The sequence below is a fragment of the Mus musculus genome, chromosome 1 (assembly GCF_000001635.26).
Source record: "Mus musculus strain C57BL/6J chromosome 1, GRCm38.p6 C57BL/6J".
Classification (NCBI taxonomy): Eukaryota; Metazoa; Chordata; class Mammalia; order Rodentia; family Muridae; genus Mus; species Mus musculus.
In genome coordinates, this window is record NC_000067.6 from 38,108,874 (window position 1) to 38,124,115 (window position 15,242).

At 38.1% G+C, this 15,242-nt stretch overlaps 1 protein-coding gene across 9 annotated transcripts in view; it reads right to left on the reverse strand.

Annotated features, from left to right (window-relative positions):
• The window catches only part of Rev1 (REV1, DNA directed polymerase), a 77,136-nt gene that overhangs the window by 56,088 nt on the left and 5,806 nt on the right, over positions 1-15,242 (reverse strand). The window lies entirely within an intron of this gene.

Genomic DNA, 15,242 nt, shown 5'->3' on the forward strand with positions numbered 1-15,242 from the left:
GTTGACACTCATTAGTTAAACAATTTACTAAGTCCCTTCATCATCTGACCTAGGATGGCTCTTAAACTGAGTCACACTAGCCACGCAAGAATGCACACACAGTATGACACATCTGTCCTACAAAGTGTCTCCCTAAGAAGTTCATTAAAAGAATGCATCATAGGGGAATGATTATCTTGATAACAGATTAATAGATCTGGTGTTCTTAAAGCAACATTTAAAATCAACTGTACCACACAACACCAAGATTACCAAATCATGGCTGTTTCAAGCTTTAGGCTTAGGGACTAGAAAACCAGTTAAGTCATTCTAAGGACAAAGAATTCACTAAATGAATTCTTACAAAGTCAAGTTCTTTCCATCCACAAGTTGGGCTATCATTGAATTATCTTTTATAAATTTATACACTAGATATTTCTGTAATTACATAGGTTTATATTAAAGATTATTATATAAAGCCTTATGTACTCTATATCAAAGTTAAGTTAGCTTTGGTATGATTTATGAGAATATTCAACACTTAAAACATATTTTATCCACACATATAGATCCTGTTTCAAATACGCTTGGTTCTTGTAATGCCCTTTGATTTGGTTTCTCTCTCTGGCATTTGTATTAACAACATATTGTATACATGAAAGATGGCTAAAAGACATGCAGAAATTGTCAGCCAAGTCCCAGTAGTGAAATAGGAGTTTTAAGTGTTTTAGGGGCATATGTATAAAGGCCCTGAGAATGAAATACCAATTCTGTGGACAGAAGAGTTTTGCTTTTAAATTTGCTCTAGGCAAGTAAAAGGTTGTTCAATGGTATACTCATTATCAAACTCAGAACTGCCATATATGTCTCTTAAATTCTCCTTAAGTAGCTTACTTTGCCAGTCCTAAAGACTTCATTCCTTAAGATTCAAAGAAATTCCTAATACAAAATTACCGGTTCAAAGAAACTCTCAATTTATGCACCTACTTTTTACAAGCAAATGACTTGAGAACTCTACTCATGTGTGTGCCACAGTCATCGGAATGAGACTGTCCCCGCAGACTCGGGTATTTGAACAGGTAGTCAGCTGGAAAGGCTGAACAGGTGTGGCCTTGAGCTCTGCTCCAGCTGCTTACTCACACGCTTCCTGTCCTGAGGGACAGCAATAGGCTTGTACACAGCCCGATCTTATGGAGGCATTTTCTCGATTGAGGTTCCCTTCTTTCTAATGACTGTACCTTATGTCACCTGACATAAAACTAGCTTGTATACTCATAAACACATTCATATTTCACTTGAGACCAACAAAAATCTTGTTTCATATACTCAAAATACTATAATGGAAATATAGCAAATTGCCATTAACTGTTCATGTGATTGGGTAGTCAGAGTGTTTCAGGCCAGTCAGGGCTACACAGTGAGAGCCTGTTTCAAAACAACAACAAAGTCTTTTCCCAAGCCTGGAGAGATGGTTCAGGGGCTGAGAAGACACTAGTTCTGCAGAGGGCCAGAGCCGGATGAAGCAACCACATCTGCAAGTTCACAACCAGCTATAACCCCAGCTCCAAGCGATCTAACACACAGCCTGGATGCCACCAGCACTTACGTTCACATGTGCACACCCCTATACACAAGCAAGAATCCGCTACACACATACACATATATACACATATCATTAAAATAAAAACATGAATCCTTAACAAAAAAATTCTGAAAGTTCAGAATCAAATTCTGAACGTAGAAGACCATAAACAACTCTCCTAGAAGTAGTACAGACAAAGCCAGCAATTGGACCACATTTGATAGCAATAAGAACCACACAGTGTATGAGAGTTAACTACAAATCGTTACAGGACTGGTAGTATGGTGTCAAATAAGGAACTAAGTAAGTAAAACTCTATTCTTACAATCTACAATGTGTCATGATATAACAGGTAAATTTCTACTAATCCATAAAGATCATCAAAAAAGAAGTGGTTTATCAATGCCTCTGCAGTATTAGCTACAGAAAGGTTATCCACTTCAAGAGATTGATCTATTATTTAAATAAGACTTTATCTAAAGAGAGGAGGGCAATGGATCAGGATACAAATAACCTGACAGAATAGTCCAAAAAACGAATGAGCTGTTTTCTTCCACTGTTCCAACTAATCTTTTCAATTACAATGTATCCTCTTCACTATGCCTATTCATTAAGCAGCAACGGCCCAGCCAAGCTGCCCTGAGCAGTCTGCTAGCACAAAGAGACCACCATTCTCCTGCCACCTCCATCTGACCTGAGGCTCCTGAACCATACAGAAGTGCAGGTCCAGAAACATACAGCCCAAGGATACCCATCAGAGGCCTGCCACACCAGGATCATTCAGGTTAACCAACCTCCCAATGCCTACTACAACAAGAGCATCCAGGGACCAAAAACATCCAGACCTTCAAAACAACACAATCAACAAAAGCCAGGGCGATAGAACACCTGCAAGCACAGCTACCCTACTAAAGAAAGCTCTGGATATCCCAACACAACCGATACACAAAAAAATGACCTTAATTCCAATTTTATAAAGATGATAGAGGCCTTTAAAGAGGCGATGAATAAATCCCTTTTTAAAATAATACAGGAAAATACAATCAGAGGTCTTTAAAGAGAAAACAAAATAAAAATCCCTTAAAGACATACAGGAAAGATAATTAAACAGGTGAAGGAAATAAATAAAACTGTGCAAGACCTGAAAGTGGAAATAGAATCATTAAAAAAAAACACAAACTGAGGAAATCCTGGAGATAGAAAACATAGGGAAGAAAATAGAAACAACAGATGCAAGAATCACCAACAGAAGACAGGAGATGGAAGAGAGAATCTCAGGCAGAAAAGATACAATAGAAGAAATAAATCTGTCAAAGAATATGTTAAAGGTAAAAAAAATTCCTGACACAAAACATCCAGAAAATCTGGGATACCATGAAAAGAAGTAACAGGAATACAAGAGCCCCAGCTCCAAGGCCCAGAAAACATTCTCGACAAAATCATAGAAGAAAACTTTCCCAACCTAAAGAAAAGAGATGCCTATAAATGTACAAGAAACTTATAGAACCCCAATTAGATTGTACCAGAAAAGAAAATCCTCCAGGCACATGATAATCAAAACACAAAATCTAGAGAACAAAGATTGAGTGAGTAATTCAAAACAGCAAGGGAATAAGGCGCCAGGGAATATACAAAGGCAGACCTATCAGAATCACACCCGACTTCTCAACAGAGACTCTAAAAGCTAAAAGGACCTGTGCAGTTATCCTGTAACCTGTAAAAAAAAAAAAAAAAAAAAAAAAAACACACACACACACACACACACACAGCTGCCAACCTAGACTACTATACCCAGCAAAACTCAAAATTCTCAGAAAAACTTTCTTCATAGATGGAGAAAATAAGACATTTCAAGACAAAACCATATTCGGACAATATCTACCCACAAATCCAGCCCTACAAAAAGTACTAGAAGGAAAACTCCAACCCAAGAAGGATAACTACATCCAAGAAAACACAGAAAATAAGTAATTCCATACCATCAAAAACAAGGAAAGCACAAACATACACACATGAGCACATAAACACACACCCACACCACCAACATCAAAATAACAGAATAACAATCACTGGTCATTAATATTATCTCTCAATATCAATGGACTTATTAATCCCCCAATAAAAAGACACAATCGAACAGTAAGGATGCAAAACAGGATCCATCATTCTGCTGCATACAAGAAACATACCTCAGCATTAAAGATAGCCATTACCTCAGAGTAAAGGGCTGGAAAAGAAGTTTTCCAAGCAAATAGACCCAAGAAGCAGGCTGTAGTAGCCATTCTAATATCTAATTAGAATTTCAACCAAAATTAATCAAAAGAGACAGGGAAGGACACTTCATACTCAAAGAAAAAATTCTACAAAGATGACATCTCTCAATCCTGAACATTTATGCCCCAAACACAAGGGCACCCACATTTGTAAAGGAAACACTGCTAAAGCTTAAATCACACATCTAACCCGGCACATTAATGGTGGGAGATTTCAATACCCCACTCTCACCAACTGACAGGTCATCCAGACAAACACTAAACCAAGAAACAATGAAACTAACAGACATTATGAATCAAACAGACCTAACAGATATCTATAGAATATTTCACCCAAACACAAAAGAATACACATTCTTCTTAGCATCTCATGGATCCTTCTCCAAAATTGATCATACAGTCAGTCACAAAGCAAGCCTCAACAGATATAAGAAAATTGCAATAATGCCTTGTATCTTACCAGACCACCATGATTTAAAGCTGGACTTCAACAACAGAAACACTGGAAAGCCTACACATTCATGAAACTTGAACATACTCAATGATCTCTGGGTCAGGAAAGAAATAAATTAAGGACTTTCTAGAATTCAATGAAAATGAAAGCACAACATAGCTAAATTTATAGGACACAATGAAAGCAGTGCTAAGAGTAAAGTTCATAGCAATTAGGTACCTCCATAAAGAAATGAGAAAATTCTCAGCCAGGCGGTGGTGGCGCACGCCTTTAATCCCAGCACTTGAGAACTTGGGAGGCAGAGGCAGGCGGATTTCTGAGTTCGAGGCCAGCCTGGTCTATAAAGTGAGTTCCAGGACAGCCAGAGCTACACGGAGAAACCCTGTCTCGAAAAACCAAAAAAAAAAAAAGAAAGAAAAGAAAAAGAAAAAAAAAAGAAATTAGAAAATTCTCATATCAGCAATTCAAAAGTACACCTGAAAGCTCTAGAAAAATAAGAAGTAAGCCCACCAAAGAGTAGAGGGCAAAAATTAATCAACATCAGGACTAAAATCAATCAGTTAGAAACAAAGAAACACTACAAAAAATCCATGAAGCCAAGAGCTGGTTCTTTGAAAAACAAGGAACAAAATAGACAAACTCTTAGCCAAACTAACCAAGAGACAAGACAGACAGTATCCAAATAAAATCAGTAATGAAAAGGGAAACATAACAACTGACACTGAGGAAAATCAAAGAATCATTGGGTCTTATTTCAAAAGCCTGTATTCCACAAAATTGGGATATTGAAATGTATGATTTTCTAGACAGACATCACTTACCAAAGTTAAATCAAGATCAGGTAAACTATTTAAACTGCCCCATAACCCCTCAAGAAGTAGAAGCAGTCATTAAAAATCTCCTAACCAAAAAAAGTCTAGGGCCACATGGTTTTAGTGCAGAATTCTACCAGACTTTCAAAGAAGAGACAATTCTAATACTACTCAAAACTATTCTACAAAACAGAAGGAACACTGCCAAACTCATTCTATGAGGCCACAGTCACCCTGATACATAAACCACAGACGACTCAACAAAGAGAGAACTTCAAACCAACTTCTCTTATGAACATTGATGCAAAAATGCTCAATAAAATAACTGCAAACCGAATCCAGGAACACAAAGACATTATCCATAAGATCAAATAGGGTTCATCCCAGGGACGCAAATTCATTAGTGCAATCCACCATATAAAACTGAAAGAAAAAAATAAATCGGATGATTATCTCATTAGGTGCTAAAAGAACCTTTCATAAAATCCAACCCCCCCTTCATGTTAATGGTTATTAGAGAAATCAGGGATACTGGTCACATTCTAAACACAGTCAAAGCAATATACAGCAAGCTAATAGCCAAAATAAATGAAGAGAAAAGGCATTTCTTCTAAAATCAGGGACAAGACAAGGCTGCCCACTCTCTCCCTATCAACACAATACTTGAAGTCCTAGTCAGAGCAGTAAGACAACTAAAGGAGATCCCGGGGATACAAATTGGAAAGGAAGAGGTCAGTCAAGGTATCACTATTTGCAGATGTATACATAAGTGACCCCCAAAATTCTACCAGAGAACTCCTACACCTGATAAACACCTTCAGCCAAGTGGCTAAATACAAAATTAACAGAAAGAAATAAATCAGTTGCCCTCCTTTATACAGATAATAATCGGATGGAGAAAGAAATTAGGGGAAAAAAATACCCTTTACAATAGCCACAAATAACCTAAAATATTTTGGTGTAACTTTAACCAAGCAAGTAAAAGATCTATATGGCAAGAACTTCAAGTCCTTGAAGAAAGAAACTAAAGATATCAGAAGATGGAAAGATCTCCCATGATCATGGAAAGGTACGATTGACATCGTAAAAATGGCCATCTTATCGAAAGCAATCTACAGGGCAATCCCCATCAAAATTCCAACACAACTTTTAACAGAGCTTGAAAGACTAATTCTCAACTTCATATAGAAAAACAAACAAACAAAAAAACCCAGGATAGCCAAAACTATTGTTTTGGACTTCAGGAAGAATCACTATCCCTGACCTCAAGCTGTACTACAGAGCAATAGTGATAAAAACTGCATGGTACTGGTACAGAAACAGACATGTTGATCAATGGAATCCAATTGAAGTGCCAAAAATAAACCCACACACCTATGGACAGTTGATTTATGACAAAGAAGCCAAAACCATACAATGGAAAAATGAAAGCATCTTCAACAAATGGTGCTGGACTAACTGAATGTCTACATGTAGAATGCAAATAGATTCATATTTATCACCCTGCACAAAAATGAAGTCCAAGTGGATCAAAGACCCCAACATAAAACCAGATACACTAAATGTCATAGAAGAGAAAGTAGGAAATACCCTTGAACACATTGGTACAGGAGACAATTTCCTGAATGGTTCAGGCTCTAAGATCAACAATTAATAAATGGGACCTCATAAAAACACAAAGCTTCTATAAGGCAAAGGACACTGTCAAAAGGACAAATTGGCGGCGTACACATTGGGAAAAGATCTTCACCAACCCTACATCTAACAGAGGGCTAATATCTAAAATTTACAAAGAACTCAAGAAGTTAGATTCCAACAAACCAAATCGCTCAATTAAAAAATGGGGTACAGAACTAAACAGAGTTCTCAACAGAGGAATCTTGAATGGCTGAGAAGCACTTCAAGTCTTCAAAGTCTTTAGTCACCAGAAAAATGCAAATCAAAATAACTCTGAGGTTTCATCTTATACCCATCAAAATAGCTAATATCAAAACCACAAAGAAATAGCACATGCTCAAAAGGATGTGGAGCAAGGGGAACACTTTGCTGATGGGAGCGCAAACCTGAACAACCACTTTGGAAATCAATTTGGCAATTTCTTAGAAAACTGGGAATAGTTCTACCTCAAGACCCAGCTATACCACTACTCCTGGGAATATACTCAAAAGATGCGCCAACATCCCACAGAAATTCAAAGCATTACAGCAGAATTTTAATTATCTAAGTCCACTTCTGAGTATATATCCAAACTCTAAGTAGGGAAGCATTTATCTATGCACCTACATTCAGAGCAGCAGCATTCATAGTAGCTAAAAGATACAAATAACCCCAAATGTACATTAATATAAGACCACAAAAACAAAATGTGCCATATACACATATGAAATGTTACTTACACTTAGAAAATTTAACATATGCTACAACATAGTCATGAAAATATTATGCTAAGCAAAAGCGGCCATATGTAAAACTCACAATTTTTTTTTAAAGCAAAGCCAAAAAGCTAGAGGGAAAAAAAGATACTCTACCATCCCACTCAGATTAGATACTTAAAGTAGTTACAAGAGACTGAAAACAGGATGGTGAGTTTTGGAACGGGGGTAATAACAGGAAGCATCTTAAGTCACGATGAAAGGAATCTTCAGATGGACAGAAGTAACATGTTGCACACTGTATTAATGTTACTAAACTCCCCATTTTACTAAATAGTTAAGACTGAAGAGATGGCCGAGCAGCCTAGACCATCAGCTGCTCTGTCAGAGGACTGTGGTGGGCTCCACTGACAGTACTCTCCTAGTGATTCACAACTGTCTTTAACTCCAGTCCTAGGAGTACCCAATGCTCTCTTCTGGCCTCTGCGGTTACTTGGCATGAATGTGGTACAGAGACATACAAGCAAGCAAAACAACCTTACACACAGAAACTTAAAAAAAAAAAAAAGATCATCAAAATGTTAGGTTTTTATGTTCTAATAAGCATTTTGCTGTAATTTTAAATACCTTTTTAAAGGCAGAAAGTTAGAAGCATGCTACGAGATAAGACTGGCAAAATAGGAGGGCGGGGAGCACAAAGCTGGGAAGAGTCAAAGCTCCAAGAAATCTGTGCAATGGAGCCTATCACATTTTTCTTGGAATCAGGGACAATAAGAGACCAAACACAAAGGCAATTTACAAAGGCCAAGTTCTGCCCTCAGGAAATGGTTAAATAAATGAAGTACAAGCCCACGGGCCTAAAAGAGTTGAGAGTGTCTGTACCAATGCACTCTTATTTTTTCCATAAAGAGTTGGGGTTTTAGCTGGGCATAGTGGTGCACGCCTTTAATCCCAGCACTCCGGAGGCAGAGGCAGGTGGCCAGCCTGGTCTATAAAGTGAGTTCCAGACAGCCAGGGTAACACAGAGAAACCCTGTTTCAAAAAACAAAAAAACAAAAAAAAAAACAAGGGTTGGGGTTTTAACATCAGATCAACAACCTCTATAATATGTTTAAATACAAAAAAAATGCAGCTGCTTTTTGAGACTTTGTTTTGACTCAGCCATACAGAACTAGCCACACATCAATGTTTCAGGCTATGATTCTCAAATGTCTCAGGTTATGATTTCTACATTTTAAAAGCAGTAGAGACATTCTTCAATGTCATACCTTATGAAGCTTAGCAGATCCAACCTACATATGAACATTAGGATTTTGAATTTGAAGCGATACACACCAAGCTATTTAATGTGAACATAAAAGCTACACACACAAGTGAAAGGGCCCAGGAACTATGTCCATGAAAGCACAAATACTAGCTTTTATTTCTAGACTTGTTTATAGGGATTATAAACCAAGATGTACACATTCTAAGAACAGTGTTATGTATAAGATAGTAGCCCACAGGCTGTTCCAGTCAAGCTTTATAGTAACTATCTCCACCACTTCACTGAGGGGTGTTCTTCCATCTTTAGTCTCTTGTGCTTTTTTTTTCTACCACAATAAAATAATTTCTATATGAAATGATATACTTTTTTTTTAGGTTTTAAGTCAGGGTCTCCTAACTCCTACCCCAGCTCCCCAAGCAGCTGGGACAACAGACAAGTGCCACACTCAGCTAAGGCATTATCTTGAGCAACAGGAAGTCTGCACAGAACTCCAAGAGCTTTATTAATAAAGGTAGCTACGAGAACTCTCCAAACCAAAGCAATGAAGGGAATGGATTTGGCCTTGCTCATATTCTTTTCTGGAAGCGACCCTAATTATCTTTTCTTGGGAGTTTTCTGTTCGACTCCTCCCATTACTGACTGGTGTTCATGTTGTGACTGATCTTCACAACACTTCTACAGAACAGACAGGCCAACTACTGTTGCCTTCTAGGATAGAGAAGCTAGAATACTGATGAAGCTGACCTGCTGATCTGTGATTTTAGCCCCAGGGCTCACTGGCCTGGAACTTGCCATGTATACCAAGCTGGCCTGAAATGCAGAGACTCACCTCCCTCTGCTTCCTGAAGACTGCATTAAAGGTGTGTGCTGTCAGGCCCAGTTATACTCTTCTTTAAAATTAATGTTCCCACCGGGCGGTGGTGGTGCACACCTTTAGTCCCAGCACTCAGGAGGCAGAGGCAGGCGGATTTCTGAGTTCAAGGCCAGCCTGGTCTACAAAGTGAGTTCCAGGACAGCCAGGGCTATACAGAGAAACCCTGTCTCAAAAAACCAAAATAACAAAAAAAATTAATGTTCCCATAGTTTCAAATGAGAAAACAACAATGATATTATCACGTGTTGCTATGGGAAAACATTTCTACTGAATCAATCTAGTTTAGTACAATTCAGTAAAAACAGAACAGTGAGATGGCCTAACAGGTAAACAAGCCAAGTCTGATAAGCCTAAGGGTCATGACCCCTTTGGGATCAAACAACCCTTTCACATGGGTTACATCCTGTATATCAAATATTTACATGATTTATAACAGTAGCAAAATCAGTTATAAAGTAACAATAAAGATAATTATATGGCTGGGTTACCACTACATGAGGAACTGTTTTAAAGGTCACGTTAGGAAGGTTGCAACTACTGCTGTAGAGGGAACGCTGGGACTGTCACAGGTTGTTTCCTAACACACACACATACACGTACCCACACTTACCACCTGCCATACACACAAATTAAGTGTAATTGTTTTAAAAAATAGAAAAACAAACAAACAAAAAAAAAGGATGCTTTCCCACCAGAGAATTTAGCATCTATCTGTGGTAGACACATTAGCAGTCATATTTTTAACAGAACTAAGGGGGAAAATACACCCTAAATATGCCTTTAATCTCAGCACTTGGGAGTCAGAGGCAGGCAGATTTCTGAGTTCTAGGCCAGCCTGGTCTACAGGGTGAATTCCAGGACAGCCAGGGCGACACAGAGAAACAGTGTCTCGGAAAAAAAAAAAAAACGAAACAAAAATAAGTAAGTAAATAAATAAACAAACAAACAAACCCTAAATATAAGGTCTACCTAGACTAATTCCAACTTGTCCATATGCAAATAAAGTAGAGACAGAGAGTCAACGTGGTCCTAAGTCACTAACTTTAAAAATCACCAAAATCTTAGTTCTTTATAGACAGAGTTGAACCTGACCAACCCTACACTCTACTCTCATTTTATACCTTTATTAAAACAAAACAAAACCCTTATTCATAGGCTGGAAAAATGGCCCAATGGTTCCACAATTTAGGCTACTAAGTGCTATTTTAAAGAACCAAGCAAGGTTCAACCCCCAGCTCCTTTATGGAGGCTCACAACCACCTGTAGCTACAGTTCCATGGAATGATAACCACTTGTGGCCTCCACAGGCACTAATGACACATGTGATAGAGACATACATGTAGGTAAAACACCTGTACATATAAAAGTAATTTTAAGATAACCATTAACAGATATACCACTCTAACATATATATAAAAATAAAACCAAGGGCTGGAGAGATGGCTCAGCGGTTAAGAGCACCTACTACTCTTCCGAAGGTCCTGAGTTCAAATCCCAGCAACCACATGGTGGCTCACAACCATCCGTAATGAGATCTGATGCCCTCTTCTAGGGTGTCTAAAAACAGCTACAGTGTACTTACATATAATAAATAAATAAATCTTTTTTAAAAAAATAAAAATAAATAAAAACAAAAGCTTTTAAGACAATCATCCCTGACCAAAATAACAAGGCTATGTAAGAAAGAAAGAAAGAAAGAAAGAAAGAAAGAAAACAAAAGGAGAAAAAAAGGCATTATCTTCAATTTTCAAATTTTCTTTCATATTTCCTACATCTTTAATAGGATACAGAGTTGGCAACTGTTAATTACATTTCTTAGGTGCTTCTAAAATCAAGAGTATGCATGTGACCAAATTCTGGTCAGTGAGGCAAAATGCACAGGCAAAGTGTCTGCCATATTCCTTATTTTTACCTTCCTAGTATCAGGGATCAAATATCCTATATTCTTTTTTAAAAAATTGCTTAATTCAAGAATGCATTTGTAAAGTAAAATAATTTCAACTGTAATCCCTAGAGAATGGCTAAATAAAAAGAAACTGTGGCCCTGAATAGCCTGAGAACTGAAATGTTGCCCACTCTGGGTTAGCTGCCCACCTTTGAACTATCACAGGCAAGAGAAATGTCTCAATATTGTTTGCACTGGATCCACAGTCTTTTCCAGCAGCTTAGCCTATGTACTAATAAATTTAAGAACACTTAAACATTTTAGCATTATTTATTCCACATTTAAGTGAACTATACATAGTTTATACATCTTACTGTCTTTTACAATCTACCTGGATACACTGTTATGGAAAATGCCAACAAATTTTCTAATTCCTGGTCCTACTTAGCTTTGTTAATTTGGCACAGCTTAGAGTCATCTAAGAAGAAAGCCTCCATTAAGGAACTACCTAGATCAAACTGACCTTCGAACAAGTCTCTGAAGTACTGCCTCCAGTTTTAATTAATGTAAGAGGGCCCAGACTACTACGGGAGGAACCATCACTAGGCAGGTGGTTCTGAACTGTGTAAGAAAGCTAGCTAAGCTTACGACTATGAGTAGGCAATAGAACAAGAGGAGAAAAAAAAAAAAAAAAAAAAAAGAGTCCAACGAGGAAGTAAAACACTGTTGGCCATGCCTGGGGAAAAGCAGCAAATAATTACCTGTAGGAAACGTCAAGACTGCAGTCAATCACAGTAAAGTTTGAAGCCACAGGATTTCATGGGTCATACACCCAAGTCTAATAGTAGAGACAAAACAGGTAAGGAACAGAAGTATCAAAGAAGGGAGTTTTTCTCTGGAGCTGTGGTTCTCATTCCTGAGCATCAGAAAAACATAACAGGCCTATAAAACTAAACACAGACCACTGCATCCCAATTTAAATGATTCTGATTCAGAGACTACAGGTTTTGGGCAGGGCTAGAAATTTGTATTTCTGTAAGTTTCCCAAGTAATTCATAAACTAGTCCTGGCTGGTTTTGCTGATATTTAAAGTGTACACAGAGGGGAAGTGAAGACAGAGACTAGCCCAGGAGCTGAGAGGAAAAGAGCATATAAGGGAAGGAGCAAATGCTGCCACATGGAGCTCGCCTGCGTGAATTCCATAGGATGCATACTACAGGTGATTGTCTTCCCTGTCTGCTCGCCCACGTTCCTCCTTTCCCAATCCAGATCAGATTAACAGTGCCCTTCAAACACACTGCCATTTGCAGTTTTCAAGGTAAGTAAAGAGCAAACCATAATGCAAGGTAATCAAGAGATGAAAGACTTACATAAAACTAAGTACTAGATCCTACATTAGAAGCACTGACAGAATGCAATCAGTGCACAGAGAAAGCAATCAAACTCAGGTTGGAGAAGAAAACTACCAAAGCAACACTTAAAGGGAGATATAAGCTGAGAGCAGTAATGAATATGTGTGCTGTTAAAGGTAGAAAGGAGCAGGGTAAGGGAGAAACAGCAGTTAGAAAGAGAAAAAAAATCATGAAACTACAAAAAGTACAGAGACGCTTAAGGCAACATTCTGGAATTAACTGAGAAGTAGGTCCCATGGTCAGCTGTAGTAGATGAACTAACATAGCTGAGGAAGGCAACAGAAGGCCTTGAGTATCAATCTAAGACGCTCAAATCTTCACCTTGTGCATTCCACTGTACAATGTAAAACTTACAAGGCAAATGAGCGTCAGTGAGATGCAACTAGAAATAATTGCCTTGGGGGAACTATAAAGTTTAAAAATATGACCTAACTTGGTGTTGGGGAAGTGGCTCCGTAGCAAAGCGACTGTCCTTCAAGCATGACACCCTGAGTTAGAGTCTTCAGCACCTACATAAAAAAAGCCCACCATGGTGGCATGCACCTTTAATCCCTGGAGTCTGAAGTGAATCTCTGCAGCTCAATGGGCAATGACAGCCTGGACTAGCTGAATGGATGAGCTACAGGATTAGTGAGAGTGCCTATCACAGAAAATAAGGGAGGGAGCAATCGAGAACACCAACACTGACCTCACAAGTACACACACACACACTGTACACACCCTATGCAGTATGTGTGTGCATGTGTGTGACTTTTCTATATGTTCCATTTTTGAAAGTCTCTTTTCTTACTAATCATTAAATTCAATGTAACTACAAATGAACATAAAAAGGAGAAAACTTAAGTTGCCAAAACTTCTGGATTATTCCCTTGCCTTCATGCTGAGACTTCTCATATATAGAAAGAAAACTGCTGCCTTTAAAGATGAGATGCTACATTCTTCAAGATACTCAAAGGATAATTCGATTTAATTGAGCTCATTTAGTACACTATGCTTTGGTTGGTTGGAACGTGTTCTGTTTTAAGACTGGCTCTCACATAGCCAGGTCTGGCCTTAAATTCACTAGGTAGCTGAGGATGATGGTCACAACCACGATTCTCCTGCCTCTACCTTCCAATTCCTGGACTACAGGTATCTACCATAACAGCTACTACTATACCTAACAGATTCTGAGAAAGTTAATTTCAAGAGCATTTAATATGATATGACAATTAGAACATTGTCTATTAGGAGTAATGGACTTGCAGAAGAAGGTTAGCCTCCACTATTACCAATCTGAAGAGTGTCAGTACTGCCTCTTAAGCACTAAAACTCCAAACAGCAATCTTCAGAACACTTAAAAAAGTCTAACAAATTCATTAGTAATACTTCCATCTCAACCACAAAAATCTCACTTCTTTTTCAGTAAATTATCTAGATCAAATAATTCAATTCAAAGAAATGACAAATACCAAAATTTTCAGACAACTGAGTATTTTAAAAACCAGAAAAGTGGGACTGAAGAGATGGCTCAGTGGTTAAAAGCACACTGACTGCTCTTCCAGAGACCCAGGTTCAATTATTAGTACCCGCATGGCAGGTGACAACTGTCAGGAACCTCAAGATCTGACACCCACATACAGACATACAAGCAGGCAAAATAAAGAGGAAAACAAAACAAACAAAAAACCAGAAAATATCTATAAACCCAACTTACAACAGAATCTACATTAAAAAAAAAATAAAAAAAAAAAAAACATTTGACTGAAACAAACATCAGCCTGGGTTTCAGATTGTATTGCATCAATAGAAAGGTTACAAGCCTCACCAGAAGCAATCCTCTCAGATTATGTGTGAGGCAGGAGACAGCTGTTCCCTCTGCATTTCCTTCTGGAAACTCAGGGTTTACTTTACTTTACTGGGAAGTTCCATGGGGCCTTTCCCCAAGGCTGCACAAGCAGTTGACAATTTACCAGGCTATAGCTCGGTGGAAGAGAAGTAGCCTACTAACATACTTCATAGATCAATGTCCAGCACAATGGAAAGAAGATCCTGCACTCAACGAACCTAAATCAAAATCTCAGCTACATAATTCAGACTGTGCCTAAAAGGTGAAAATGGTACAGTCTTAGTGTTCTCAGATGTAAGAATGAGAGTTTAGATAGTATATAACCATTGTTGTATGAATAAACCTTCAAGAAGTTCCTCTTAAACTTTCAGTGGGATCAAGAAAGACTAAGCCAGAGAGCAAAATCCTGGTTCATATTCATGCTAGACTCAAGTACAATCATACACAATACTAATATCAGACTTTTTTTTGTCCACCCCTACTCACATGGAAAGCCATGGGGAC